Raw genomic sequence first — 15,676 nt, 5'->3', positions numbered from 1 at the left:
AAAGGTCAAAGCCGCGGGTCGCTCCTCTGCTTAGCCAACACGGATGGCGAGCCGGCGAGGCGCTATATCATGCAAAACAAATGAACATAAAGAGAATCCAGGTCGCAGACTTCAGAGAAACGGGTCGAGTTTTGATGTTTTCATGATGTAACTCTTTCCGCTCGCTCATCAAACGGGAGCTGACTGATCTCGCCACCAGACCCATCAAGTCACCTCCCTTAAAGGCAAATGCAGAGGACGTGCTTGGAAATGGAAACAATGTGGCTAAATGCAGAGCAAAAAAAAAAACATTTTTTTTTTAAATCTGCCTTTTCATCAACACTCACATTTAACAAAATGTTTATTACAGTGGTTGTACAACCAGATTAGAGCAAAATCTGAGCATTATAACCCCGCCAACGAGATTATGGCCCGCATGGGAACGTGCTACCTCTTATGATTCATAGCAACTTTCCATAACCTTTGTGGAAAATGTCATACGGTCAAGGACGTAGAAAAAGACAGCACAGTTTAAAATGAATGATATATATTTTAGCTGACAACGCAACACTTCTTGATGCGATAAAATCTGATAAAAATACACATTTTCATTTTCTTTCAATTTTGTAAGCTTCACGTGTAAGAACATTGTCTGCTTTGACTTGTCCTTTTCACAAACACCTTGATTTAGGATAGTGACGTAGCGTTTGTTCCACGCATGTGCACACACAGACTCCAAGTGGTGCTCAAGCACCTGTCCTTTTTTGCCGCAGCCTATATTTTTCTTCATCTACTGTATTTTAAACATAAAATAATCTCTGTGATCAATTCCTCCCAAAGTGTTTTGATATTTCAGGGGCATTTATATGAGTCCCTGGGAGAGTTATACATATGCTCCCACCTTGATTTATTTGAAGTTAATCGGAGACACTTTCAGTGGTGGCAGGTGTGTGCTGACCCTTTTTGAGTTTGAATGTGATTGCTTAATTCTGAACACAGCCACATAACCATTTATAAGAGGATGTGTGTACTTGTGCAACCCTGTTATCTCAGTTCTCTGTTTTTACTTTTCCTCTCATTTTTTTCTTCAATTGAGATGAACGGGGCGGCACGGTGGCCGACTGGTTAGAGCGTCAGCCTCACAGTTCTGAGGACTGGGGTTCAATCCCCGGCCCCGCCTGTGTGGAGTTTGCATGTTCTCCCCGTGCCTGCGTGGGTTTTCTCCGGGCACTCCGGTTTCCTCCCACATCCCAAAAACATGCATGAATTGCAGACTCTAAATTACCCGTAGGCATGACTGTGAGTGCGAATGGTTGTTTGTTCCTATGTGCCCTGAGATTGGCTGGCAACCAGTTCAGGGCGTAGCCCGCCTCCTGCCCGATGACAGCTGGGATTGGCTCCAGCATGCCCGCGACCCTAGTGAGGAGAAGCGGCTCAGAAAATGAATGAATGAATGAATGAGATGAACGGGTTATAGGTAAACTAATGGTGAAAAAAAACAGTTCTAATGATTTGACTTTATTTTGTAACCACAAAAACCTGCCATTTGAACAGGGGTATGTAGACCTTTTATCTCCACTATAGCTTGCCTTCACCTACATTGTTAATATTTGTTCCATTGACTGTGATGACTGAGTTAACAGAAAAGGTCAAGTTAAACATACACTAGTTTTTTTTTTTTTTTTTTTAATAGTATTAATAGTATTATTTTGGCGCTGAGGCTTGAGCACCCGCCCCCAAAAACGCCTGCGCAAGTGCCTGTCGACTTGTACCGTACATCGTCAAAGCTGTGCGTAATATCACGATATCATGTTACGAATCATCGGGCGCTGGCTTACGCGGGTGTACCTAATGAAGTGACCCGATGTGAGTGTCTTAATTGTGTCTCATTGTGTGCAGACAAAAGCCAATCTCCCAGATGACCACTGCGAGTCACTGGGGGGGAGGGAGGGTGTGTGTGTGTTTCTAGTGGCCTCTAAATCTGCTTCCTAACCCCCTTCCCGCAGAGGAAGTGTGTGTGTGTGTGTGTGTGTATATATATATCTATCTCCTTCACTCTCTCCCTCCTCCCTGCCTCCATCCGATTCACACACACACACACACACACACACACACACACACTAGCTCTCCGGCTCAGTCGTCAGTCTGCAGAGCGCAAGTGCAGCACGGCACTTTCTGCACGCCTCTCCAACACTCACACTCGTTGTGACAGTGGCGGTGGCGTCCACCGCGCGTGGAAGTGCACCCCCGGAGGAGAGAGAGCATGAGAGCCAGGCGGCAGCACGACCAGGTTGGGAATTAAACGAGAAGAAGGAGAAGGAGGAAGCTTCTGTGGAAAGCTTTCTGAGGAGACTTTGCAGGAGCAAGCTCGGACTCTTTGGATTTTAACGTGCTTGTCGAGCATCCCACTGAGGGTAAGTCAAGTGTATCAGTGCAGTGCGCTCTCTCCTCTGCTGGTCTTTCCTCCTGCGAGGAGCTCCATACCTTGCAGTCACAAATTAGGGGGTGATGTGCCCTTGCGCGTCCTCCTGCTTCACATTAATTGAGCTGATTGGCTTGACCCCGTTTGTGGCAGCACTGATGGGAGTGCTTGTGGCACTCTGATCCCAAACACTCAAGTGTGTGTGTGCAAGTTGGGAGAGACGACCTACATGTGTAGGCTGTGTGTGTGTTATGTGTATTAAAAACTCATTCGCTGCCATTGACGGCTGCTAAATTCAAATATCCACCTTCGCATGGAGGACTGGCATCGAATGTTAAAAGTGCACTCAGTTGCTGAGCTTCTAAAAGCGTTTGTTTGCACACTCGCCGCATCCGAGCGACTTACGACGAGCGCTCCTCGCCCGCCGCCGAGCGGACCGGGATTAGAGGCAACAATCCGAGCGGCTTGAGGGAATCTGATTTGCAGAGAAACAAGGGATCACGCATGCAACACTGCCCTCCGCTCCATCACCTACACACCCACAACATCTCCTCCCTCCCTTCTGCAGCAAGCAGATGCTTATTTGGATGAACATCGGGTCAGCATTCCCAGAACCGGGAGCTGCGTTGACTGCTTGTACACTTCTTGCTTCCATTCGATTGTTCCATCACTGTGTGCACTTTGCATCGCGTTACATCCTCTCCCTGGTTCCTGACTAATGCATCCACACAAATCACACACAAACAATTGTGTGAGCTTGTGGGAATTGTTGTTGCACAGGCACTACCTTCGCGTTGTCGCTTACAAAGAACACTCGGGCAAATCGGATGGAAGTCACTTGAAAGTGCTGCTCGGGAATAATCAAAGGAGAGCGAGCTCGGACTGGGTGCGCGTCCCCAGGGAGGACAGTGAGGCTACTGTGCGCAAAGCAGAACCGCTCGCCCGGTGTCGCCTCAGACACAATCCTGGCGAGTTGTCTACTTTCCTTTAAGACGGCTCCAAGTGTTAAACTCAAATCAGCAGACTCACTAACAAGGAACTAAAGGTTTCAAAGGTTAAAAATTGACATGTTTTTGGCCAGTGTTGAGTCTAATTGGATCAATTTTACCATATCACTGTCCAATAGTGGGGGTGGGGGTTATCATTCCCCCCCCCCCCCCCCCCCCATTTGTCTATTTGATTTTTTTAACATTTAAAACAGTCCTATTTTTTTTAAATTGGCAATAGCTTTTTTTTTTCACGGAAAACATTCTTATTTTATGTCATCACAAAAATCTTAGATATCCACAAAGTATGACATCTTTTTTTTAAATTATTCGTTATACTCCTATTATACATTCCGAGTTAGTGATGTTTTTAAAAAATGTAAAACAGTCCGAATTTACCTCTTGAAAAATGTGGAGACATACTGTAGATTTGACAATTTGATTTTTTTTCCTTCATGAATTTGTTTGTATGAAGGATCGAAATGTCTTTTCTTTTAACGCAAAACATTATTGTTTTAAATCGGAATTTACATATTTACGTCGTAAATAGTCGTACTTTGTTGTAAAAAAAAAAATTCAACAAATTATCCATCCATCCATTTTCTGAGCCGCTTATCCTCACAAGGGTCGCGGGAGTGCTGGAGCCTATCCCAGGTGTCATCGGGCAGGAGGCGGAGTACACCCTGAACTGGTTGCCAGCCAATCGCAGGGCACATACAAACAAACAACCATTCGCTCTCACATTCACACCTACGGGCAATTTAGAGTCGCCAATTAACCTACCACGCATGTCTTTGGGATGTGGGAGGAAACCGGAGTGCCCGGAGAAAACCCACGCAGGCACGGGGAGAACATGCAGATTCCACACAGGCAGGGCCGGGGATTGAACCCGGGTCCTCAGAACGCTCTAACCAGTCGTCCACCGTGCCTCAACAAATTATGTCATATAAATAAAGCAGTCCTACTGTTTGAAACAAACTAGTGAAAGGCTGTTTTTTTTCTTTCAGTAAGAAAGAAAAGACAAGAAAGTTTGTCCTTTTTGTGTTTCTTCTGATGTCTGCTGTGCTAAGCGTCGTCCATTAGTCGATCGCAGAAGCTTCTTTGGTCTTGGCTACGCAAGTCTCCGTAAAAAATGGGCGCGTTCCCTAGCGGCCGCCAGGAGGTTTACGTGGAATCGATAGCGGAGAGAGCGAGTCTCCTCGCCCTCGTCTGTGACCACCTCCACTCTGGCGAGTCATCTCGAGACCGTCCTCTGACGAATTATCCTCCGATCGTGATCGTTGCAGAGTGCCCCACACCACTAGAGGGCCCTCAATCTTTGGCCACCAATTAAAACAAAAACAAAAAAATTCTTGATAAATGTGACTTCAATCTTTGAAGATTACAACTTTTCGACTGGATAAAATATGATGTTCTTGTAGAATGACAAGTCTTTCTCGAAAAACAAGATTTTATACTCATAATATGACATTTTCATCAAAAAAATAAATAACATTTTAATCTGAAAACAAATCTGAATTTATTCTCATAGAGATTTCAAGACTCATTGTAAAAAAAAAATAAGACGTGATAATACCACAATTTTGTTTCCCCTCTTCAGTCAAGCTCAAAGTTCCGATGAGTTGCAGCCTGTCTGCCGCCTAAACGGGCTGCAATAGAAATCGAAACGGCTAGTAAATATGAAGAGAGCAAAGTTTTGGTGCTTTAAAGAAAATATATTTTAGTTCCATTTTACCATGGTTAACTTCTGTTATGATTGTATGACAGTTCATTATGGGATACTGTATAACCTCTACCACACGGAGTTGAGGCCAAGCTGGCCAAGTTAGTGCATCCAATTGGTTGTTGCACCTGTTGAGCATTTCGGGAGCGCTAGACTATTTTGCTGGGTTCTTACACCGTACGAAGCATTGTTGAGCATTGTTGTATATTCTGCAGAGAAACAAAAATAAGGACAATATAGAAACTGTAAACTGTGGAACTCCAGGGCCTGCTAGAGAAATACAGTAGTAGAAACACGTAACTAATTGCGCTTGAAGGAAGGCGGTCTTTGGAAAACAGCAAACAACATTTGAGACATCCACAGTTTTATGGAATGGTGACTGAACTATTTATTAATTTTTGTGGCATTAAAAGCGCTCAAGTTTTTTTGTCCTTTCATTTTCCCATTGTTGTGAACGGCGCAGGAAGTTAACCGAAAACTAATTTGCAGATCACCTAGCGAGATTTGAAGTTCGTCACGGATCTGGTGCACATATAGACCATTACTTCCTTGACACCGATTTAAACAAGGCATTGGCGCCCACTTGTAGCATCTGTAGCGAATATGCAAATAACTCCATTACGTAAATTGTAATAGCAGCATTTAAGCCAGTACAGTATCAAAGTAGGACCCCCGCCATGTGTCCCGCTTTGGTCCACAGATGTCTTAGCCAGCGTTTGTTCTTAATTTTCACTGGTAAGGTTTAGAGAAAGACGGCTTGTAATCGTCTTGTTTGTTATTCCCGCTCGGTCTCGCCGAGGAAAGTCTTCCGCACCTCCCGCAGGCCTCTGATGCCGAGGCGGCCCGCGGATCCCCCCCCCCCCCCCCCCCCCCGCGCTGCGCTGCGCATTGGTTTGGAAATAGACGTGGGAAGCATGCAGTTACCTGGAGACGCGTCGTTTTTTGGTTGTTTTTTTCTAACCTCTGAAATCCGTCAAACGCTCGGGCTGAGGACACGTGGCTTGTTTGCTGGTTGAAGATCATTTTTCAGTCGTTTTGTGCATCACTTCACAAGGAGAGGCGTCACACATTTGCACATTTCATTCACATAAATGCAGCGTTTATCGGCTTTAAATGACTTTCACAACCGGCTCCTGCGCGGACACTTGAAAGGCAGCTTTTGTTGCCTTGCGTTAAACAGAAACTTGCTCCCTTTTTCCCCTTCTTCCTCTTACAGGCCCAATGCTGTAGATAAACTCTTTCTAAAATAGCCCAAAGAGACCCCCTGGGGCTCTTTCTGGTTTGCGTCCCTTATGAGAATTTCACCACAGATTCTCCACCGCAGGCCACGCAAGAGGTTCTTCATCTGGATTTGTTTTTTTACCCTCGTAATGAACTCATGGAGGCTCCATCTTAACCATAAACAAGCCGGCCAGACCCCAGTCAACAAGCACAACTCCCCCCCTCTGCCCTCCGAAGGGAAAGATTTGCTGTCACACACGTGAATGACTTTTACTCCAGCGAGCCTACAGGTAGCCTCCAATGATTTGTACCCAAGCTGCTGCGGGGAGGGGGGGGGTTCATTAGGTTTCATTAGAACCAGACCACGCGGCACACTGGCACCTGCGGGTCAATGCAGCATGTGCACAGCGCTTAACACATTTATTAGAGAGCCTTAAGACTGCATTAGGCATCATCATGTTTTAATGCGGACTACCGTACTTTTCAGTTTCAGTGAGTTTCAGCATTTTCTAAGAAGAAAGTCTGAAATGAATCAAGCATGACAGTCAACCACTAAAATTAACTTGAGTTCGTTGTCACATTTTTGTGGGGCCAATTATGTATTACTCGTGCACTCACTGTAGTTGTCTCGCCATGCTGCACTATTTGCATATACTGGCCACTCATGCCAGAGTAGCATCTGCTCCATTTGCACAATGATTGAGGAGTATCTGTAACATTTGCACAACCAACATTGTCCCAGATGATCGCAATACTCGTCACTTTAAACCGCATACACTCCTTGAAGTCTCAGCGCCCTTTGCACAATGGTCATTGCACCGGACTCTTGCAATATTAGTCATTCGAACTGCTCTAAGTGCTAGAAGACTCTGCATCTTTTTGCACAATTGTTTTTTGTCAATGTCTTTATGTCTCTGTAAATTGTTCTGTAAATTGACTGTCTGTTGTACTAGAGCGGCTCCAACTACCGGAGACAAATTCCTTGTGTGTTTTGGACATACTTGGCAAATAAAGATGATTCTGATTCTGATTTTATGTTCAGGATGGCCAATTAGTAACTATCCTTTCAGATCTAAACCAAGAAATAATCATGCACTTTAACACTTATTCATGTTTTTCCTCTTAAAGCAGTCAATTTGAAGATTAATGTCTAACTATAATAATAGTATTTTAGCATTAAACACATAATTTGGATTAAAGAGCCACCACATACTGCTGTATTGATCCTTAGGGAAACATACAAAATAAATGATTTTACTAATTAGCAGGTGATGAACTGATTAAAAGAATTTAGGGTGCTATTAGAATTTCATTTCAAAGACAAACATGAGTGAGCGATAAAAGCAATCAGTATGACTTCTCAACTGGATGACGCACACTCGCTACAGTTTAAACAGAAACGACTGCAATTATTTTCTTCTTTGGGACAAAGTAGCGAGTTGCAATGTAGCATTTAGCATTGACCGATCACCAGATTTCCGAGCACACCAGGAAGAAAAAAAAAAAACACTAAATGCTGGATCGTTAAGGATAACCTTTAGAGACATATTATAATCGGGCATTTGTTGACTTTGAGCGGAAGAGGGAAATCGGGCACAAATTCAGCGTGATTATCGTTATGTGTGTACAGTGTTCAATTCGCGGGGGATACAGACCGAGCCCTGCCGTGAACAGAAAAGAATCAGCGAGGGAATGAAAACCCTATACTATATGTTGCCTATATAGGTCACAAAATGGCAAAACACCCATTATGTTTCAAGGAGCTCCTCAACTCACTTGCCGTACCGGGGATTTGCTGGTTTATCTTTCCAACTGCCTTCATTTAGGTCACGTGGCATTAAAAGTCACGACTTTATGCCACCTGTTGGATTTTCTTCTTTTTATTTCAATTAACGCAGCGGCAAAAGCCGTAAACACCATACATAAACGCACCCCCAAATCTCACCTCGGTCGGGACTTTTTGCGGCCGCCATTCATCACACCGTCGCTGAGGCCGCTGCAGGAAGAGCGCACTTGACCTTGAGGAAGTGGCGGCCAGAAGATTCCTCGCCCTGGCCTTGTGTCAAGATGATTTCTTAGTCTATTTAATGGAAGCAACGCCATGCTTTATCACTTCCACTGTTTTTTTTTCTTTTCGTCAACAATGCGAGGGAGGCGGTGATTCAGTTTATGTCATGCGCAGAAATAAGTAACAGATGATGCCCCCCCCCCCCCCGCCACCTCCCTTCCTGCATCCCCCAACCATGACATTTTATGTGAGGCATTTGTTGTCACAAGATAAGCTTGAGTGAAGACTGAGGCGAGTGTTTCTTTGTCCTTCTGCTCTCACATCAGGCTGAAAACAACAACGCATTGGACGTCTCTTTTTTGATTACTGTTATTATATTCATTATCAGCTCTGGGGCACACTCGTTCTTTTGTGTAATACATTTTTTAGGTCGTTATTTGGCAATAAACTCTTGCTAACGTTCCATCAGTCAGGTGAGAAGGAATAGCTACAGGTGACAAATCAAAACGAAGGCTGTTGCGCTTACCGCTACTTTGGTTTTACATTGTATAACAGCCTTTCCCAAACTTTATAATTGCAGAAATTTAACTTCTACACACATGAATTGAGTGTTACTGAAGAACACGTGATGGTAACTATCATGTATTGCTAAGCTAGTTAGCATAGTTAGGTAATGTGTCGCTAACTTGAGCTAAAATGGAATGTGGAAATTAATAAGCATACACTGGCGTGTGTAATTGTTAGCTTGATTCAAGGTAAGGCTAACAAGTCTAGATGAAGGCTAATTTGCTACGAGACAGTCGTGCAAAGCATCCAAGGCTAACAGCTTGACACCATTCTGCGACATTGAAAAGAAAATTAGCCTAACATGCCATACTTGAACTGATAAAAGCACAAACAAAACAGGATTGTGACAGTAAAGTGTTAGCATACGTGGTGCCAGGACTAACAAGGCTACATAAAGGCTAATGTGCTATGAAACAGTCGTGGAAGCCAAGGATATCCGGTTGAAATCATTCCAAAATTGGTCAATGAAAATAGTTGCAATACTTAACGTATCCCTACGTTATTCTGAAGCTAACTAGCATAACTGATGGCAGGGCCAATCAGCCAGCGATGTAACATCAAGGCTAATGTGCCACGCACTTCAAATGTGGGAATTAACATATGAAAAAATACACATTGTCACGCTGCACATTTTGCCACTTAATTAGCAGTTCGACACGTTGACAACGTTTGCAACGATGTAAATCTGAAGTGCCAAGTGACGAAGAATGTCATCTTCTCAAACAATTACAGCTACTCACTGTGCACGTATTAAAAATGATTTATTCCCTCTTACGAGAAATATGATGAAAGTGCGTAGCTGACTCTCTTGGTGGTGTGTTTGTTTCCCCGTGTGTACGCCCTGATGCGCAAACGTGGCATGATACCAAAAAAAGAGGACAAAAGAAACAAATAAGTGACATGCGGCAAACACGCGCACACGCCACGTTATCTGGATATGAGCATGAATTACATAATTAACACTCACTCGGGGGAAATCAGCGTCGGCGTCTGGAGGCGGCCGGGGGAAAAGCGGCGGGCATGTGACGTGGTCTCATGGTGGCGGCTCATCAAGTCTTAATCATTTTCGCCCTACGCACACGTTAAAAAAAGAATCTGCATATAATCATCACCGCCATCATTTTCGACATTCATACATTTTCGCAAATCAGCGACATTCACCTGCAGTCAGGAACACATATTTAAATAAATACCAGTTCAATTTTGATTTATTTTGGTTGCTAAAAAAGTAGTATGTCCACATTACTTTTTTTTTTTTTTTTCCGGTCTTTGCCAGCAATGACCTTCCGTCAGGTTACTGAATATTTAAATATTTTTATGATGAGGAATTACGGCTGTTCTAATGTGTTTTCACGGGGATAAACTGTTTTTGTTTAAAATTTTCCCAAAAAAGGTAAGGTTGTGGAGAAAACAGTTGTAATCTTTTGGGAATAATAAATATATGATGGGAATGAAGTTGTAATGTTGTGAAAATAGTTCAACAAAAAAAGTTGTAATCTTACAAAAATGAAGTCATGTTTGTAAAAAAAAAAACTATGCCACAAGTAGAATAAAATCATTTTTCACTAAAAATGTCATGTCTTTATTGTGATTATAATAATTATGCTACGATGTACCAGAATGGAGGTGTGCTGTACTGAAAACAAACTGTTGTAATCTCACTAGAAAAAAGGGCGTAATAGTAGTTTTTCAACTTTAATCTTGCAATATTGCCATAACGTTTTTCTCCAAATGCGAATTTCTTGCCATAAGATTCAAATATTTTTCCTCTCAAAGAAAACTTTATTCTGTGATCATTTTTCTCAATAAAAATGATATTATTTTCGTATAATTAAATGTTTGTTTTTTTTTTACTTTCATTATATTACAACAACAACACAAACTATTCTCATAATGTTCAGACTATTTTATTTTAATCTAGAAAAAAAACCCAAATCAAACGTCACTGCATAATATCTAGATTTCTTTTGCCATCAGTCATTAACAGCACTAAAGGTGGTCTAATTAGCAGGGTTTCTTCTTAAAGGACCTGCCTGTGATTCTTCTTCTTCTTTCCTTTTAAGAAGCGGTAAGGAATTTCCAAGAAATTCCTGCAGGAAGCCGCTTGATTGCCACAGCAGAGCGGAGTTATTTACCAACCTCGCCCCGCTTTCTGAGCCGACTGGAAAAGATTGGAGTCTACAGTAATTGGCACTGGGCCGTCGGAGTGGGAGTGCTGCAGTTTAGCGCGCCCGAAAGGTTGGAAAGAGGACGTCGAACGTTCAGGTGAAAATAATTTACGTTTATTAACGGTATTTACGTTTATTAACGGCATTGTTGTATGCTCGGCTACTAACAGTTCATTTCTGTTGGTCTGTCTCTTGTGTTTTGCATTACATGTTAGCATTAACAGACCTTTACCTGTATTTGGTTTGGTTGGATATTTTGGTGTTTCAATACGCAAAGTTTAATTCTCTTTTGGTGTATTCTCTCATTGTATGTGTTGCTGCTTGGCGTGTGTTAAAGTAGCAGTTGTTTAAAGGTTCATAATTACTGTAACATCTATGTTAATTACTCTAGCGCTTCGAACATTTTGGTGTTTAAACATAATTTGACAGTTAACGTCAACTGGGAGTGACTAATAATGCTTGAAAAGCATGCCTTACATCTTATTTGTTTTCTTTCCGTTTCCTCCAAATAATGTTATACGGTAGCCTCCAATTTCTTGACAGTGAAAGTGTGAGAACAGACTAAATACATCCTTTAAAAATTGTATGTTAATAAATTGAAGTGTGTTTAAAGCATGTAAGAGAAAAAGTATATAATTTGTATTGTAGAATTTCATCGATTGTCAAGTGGGTCTGAAGTTTCAGACTCGTACGTTTCCCCCCGTGAAAAAATTGGACGGTTCACTGTATAGCTGAGCAACGGTGTGACAATAAACAAGAGCGGCGAAGTCGCAGACGTGTTTAATTTTCACCTGTCACGGAATTAACGTCGATTAGCGGAGGCCAGAGTGATGCAGCTGACAGCCGCTGTCGGCGGCAACGCGGGAGCTCGTTTAGCACGCCAATCATCTTTACTAATCGGAGAGGAAGCGGCGTCAGACGCGTTTACATCACGCGTCTGTTAGCCGCACTCGCTATCATTCTTGTAATAAACACGCCGGGACGGCTGTACGGCCACAATGTCAACGCATCGTATCGTATTTGCATCACAGCATGTGTGCTTTTTTTTTTTTTTTTTTTTTTACACCTATGATAAACATCCCATCCTCTTTTGCCTTGCCTGAAATGCTTATAAAATGCTGCATGATCACACCTCCCCCAGTGTTTCTATTTGTATCGATATCGCAGTTTTGTTTTTTGTTTCTCTGTGGAATTTACCCTCATCTATTCTGATGCCGCAAGATGCCGCAAGATTGCACCAAAGGCCTGGCTAATAGGGAAGTAGTAATTGCTGTCAAGGAATTATTGTTGAAGTGATACATCGCAATAGAGCCTAAGAGCTTTGTATGTCGGGGAGGAGCTAGTTTAGCCTGGTTTGTCAGTGGAAGTTACGGAGTAGCCACATGTGCACGTAGACGCGCACTTGGGTTGCATTTGTTCCAGACCGTATCATGTGTAAGCCATTTATTTTTTAACGGTTAATGTGTGACATAATGAACATGTTTCTATTGGTTGTTTCACTTTGCAGAATTAAGAGCACACTGACGAAAACCTCTGTAAGTAAAATAAATGAGCAATAATTATGTTGTTTTCTTTTTCTTAATCGATCAGCTTATAGAGGTTTTAAATGTGATGTAGGGAACCTGTTTTCATTGGTTATCTCTGGGATCAGAATAAAAAAAAAAAAGAGGAGACTTTTGACATTTGCATGATATTAAACAGTCAAAATGACCAGAAAGTGGACATACTTGTAAATAAGTCAGCTGATGGAAATGTTTAATGTGTGATGTAAAGGACAAGTTTCCATTGGTTATACACTGAAGAGATTATGGAAGATCTTAACATATAAACAAGTCAAAAATCACTCTTAATTGGACAGTTAAATTCAGTCTGCAAATGGAGGTTTTAAATGTTTAATTTTGGTTGCTCCGCTATGCAGCGTTGAGAGCACACTGAGGGGACGTCTATAAATAATCTAAATGACCAGGAAGCGGACATATGTGTTTTTTTTTTTTGTGTGTGCATTTCAATGGGTCAGCACTAATGTGCGAAAAAGCCTCATTGATTCAGCCGACGATGATGTTGTTTTCCTCGGAGCGTTCCCCTCCACCTGAGTGGAGGCGCACTTGGGCATGCGGCGGCACGGCGCGCTATCGACCCAGCGAGACGGAGCCATTACAGAAAAGACTAATTCTTAATCTTGGATATTGCTTTCTCATTACTCTGCCTCCCTCTTGCCTCTGGCGCGATAACTGCTTGATTAGGGCACTTATGCCGCCGGGGAGCCCGAAAGAGCGCACCTTTTAATATTAGCCGGCTGACTGATGGCCGTGCCGCCGCTCCAGGCTAATAACACAAAAGCGGGCACCCGCTTGATTGCCAGCACTGATGGCCCTTGGGTGACGCGGCTGCCTTCAGCATCCTGGAATATTAATCAATAGGTGCAAGTAATTAATTTAACACAACTGCACCAGTGTGGAAACTCAATGCCTGTTATTGGTTTAAAAAAATAAATAAAAATAAAAAACTTTAAAATATCCATTAAAAAAGGCTTAATCATTTGTCAACTGCCATCTAGGATCTTCAACATCCAGATTTTAATGATAAGTATCGATAAGATGGTCAAACGGATACGACTCGACATAAAAAAAACCTCACTAATGATTTGACGACATAATCATCATAACAAATGAGAATTTTCCATTGTCAATTTTAATAAATAATGGTTCAATCTAGATTAGAACAGGTCGCACCACTACAGGAAATTGGTTGTTTGAATTAAATTCAAGGACATATTTATTTTTGTTCATGTTGCTCATTTTACATTTTTAGAAATTAGTAGTTGGATTAAAATAAAAATAGATGGAAAACTGTATAACAATATACAAATCACAAACCTTAAATATTTAAAATCAGAAATGAAAAAAAAACTTGACCTCCATGTAGGATCCTCCAGATCCAGAATTTAGTAATTATTGATTATTAATTCAAATTAATAGGCTCTAACCTAAACAATCTGATTGATTGACAACAACATAATAATCAGCAAAGGGGATTGTCCATTTTTTATTTAAATTAATAATTTGTATTGGTAGCACCACCATGGAAAAATAGGGAGAATATATAATTTTTGCATTTTATTAATTATGATAACATTCTATTAAAATAAAATACGTTTTAAAATATATTACCTAACTGGATTCTCACCCAAATTTCATTGAAAATAATTACGATTTTGGCCATTATACTTTACATTATTACAAAATGTTCTATTCAAATAAAAAATAGCCATTTTTAAATTTTATAAATTAGACATTTTGTGAAAGTAAAACTGCATTTTTTTCAAATATATTAAACTGTGGAGTCTCACCCAAATGCCAATAAAATGGCCATTATGCATGATTAAACATTTCTTATTAAAATGGGGGGGGGGGGGGGGGGAATCTTTTTTTTGTACTGTATTATTATTTTTTTATTATTAACGTATAAATATTCCATTAACCCATTAAACCAATCCAGATTGCAAAATGAAACACACTAGACAAAACGCTGCGTAGCAAATGGGCTGGACCAGATGTGTAAAAGGGAAAAACAATCAAAGCAAAGAGACGACAATCAAAGTCAGACCCATGCCGACGTCGTCCATATCAAGACGGGAGTGCTTTTTGTTTACTCGAGAGTGTGTCGGAAGAAAACCCGGATGAGTCACGCGTGGCGTGGGCGGCCACAACGCCGCAAAACCGGCAGTTGTGCCGAGCTCTCTCACCGGGGAGACTCCGGAGATAAAAAGAACATCTGACAACTTACGAGAAAAGCCAATTCCGACGTTTTTCTCATCCTGAGTCGCTGTTGAATTTTGAGTCAGAAAAGATCACGCTGAAATGAAATGAAAGATGTTGCACAACAAGCGGGCTTCCATGTAGTGAACACTGAGCCAATGGGGCCTCGGGGCCAAACACGTTTGTTTATTAGCATGCTATTACACTGCGATGCACCGTAATGTTACGTTGATGGGATTGTACAAGCGGCAAGCACAGGAAGACATTAGCATAGCATAATGTGATGATCATAACCGCAGAACATTTTGGATTCCCCCCTTTTACATAGATAACGAGGCAGCGGAAAATGTGTCTTTTGTCTGCCATGATAGAAGAGAAAAAAAGAACGTGGAAATGTTTAAAGATGGCGGGGGTAACTTTGAGTGGCTTTCCCAGGTGCATTCACCCCATCTGAACCCACCTCTCCTTTTCTTATTCCGGCTCCAATGCCCCAACGGGAGAGTTTGCTTGTTTTCTTTTTTCTTTTTTTTTGGGGGGGGGTGGCTCACTGACGCTGCAAAAGATGTTTAATGAATTCATTTCCGAAGCGCTTGGTCAGAATTGGTTCAAACCAGGATGCTTTGTCTGTTACATCTGAGCCTTGGAGGAGCTCTCCTGTTCTATTAAAGTCAATATAACTTCTCATAACCTATAATTAAAATATCTAAGTAATAACGTGACATCCGGCGCACGTAATGTGAAATCTATGAGAATTTCACAGCATACAACAATTTTCAATTGCCAGCCGGGACCTCGACGACACGGCCGGCGCAATTCGGCAGACGCAATCGCGACCGCAATAACC

General features: G+C 41.9%; 1 protein-coding gene across 1 annotated transcript in view; it reads left to right on the top strand.

The window, feature by feature from the left end:
- The first annotated feature begins 2,153 nt into the window (after positions 1 to 2,153).
- LOC133396617 (cadherin-12-like) overlaps positions 2,154 to 15,676 on the top strand; it is a 108,731-nt gene continuing 95,208 nt past the window's right edge. The window contains exons 1-2 of the mRNA XM_061666641.1: positions 2,154 to 2,393; positions 10,970 to 11,171. The gene's annotated coding sequence lies outside the window, so the exon portion shown is untranslated. The remainder of the gene's footprint in view (positions 2,394 to 10,969; positions 11,172 to 15,676) is intronic.

This window comes from Phycodurus eques, chromosome 21 (assembly GCF_024500275.1).
Source record: "Phycodurus eques isolate BA_2022a chromosome 21, UOR_Pequ_1.1, whole genome shotgun sequence".
In the NCBI taxonomy this organism is placed as follows: Eukaryota; Metazoa; Chordata; class Actinopteri; order Syngnathiformes; family Syngnathidae; genus Phycodurus; species Phycodurus eques.
This window is presented reverse-complemented; position numbering and strand designations above follow the sequence as displayed.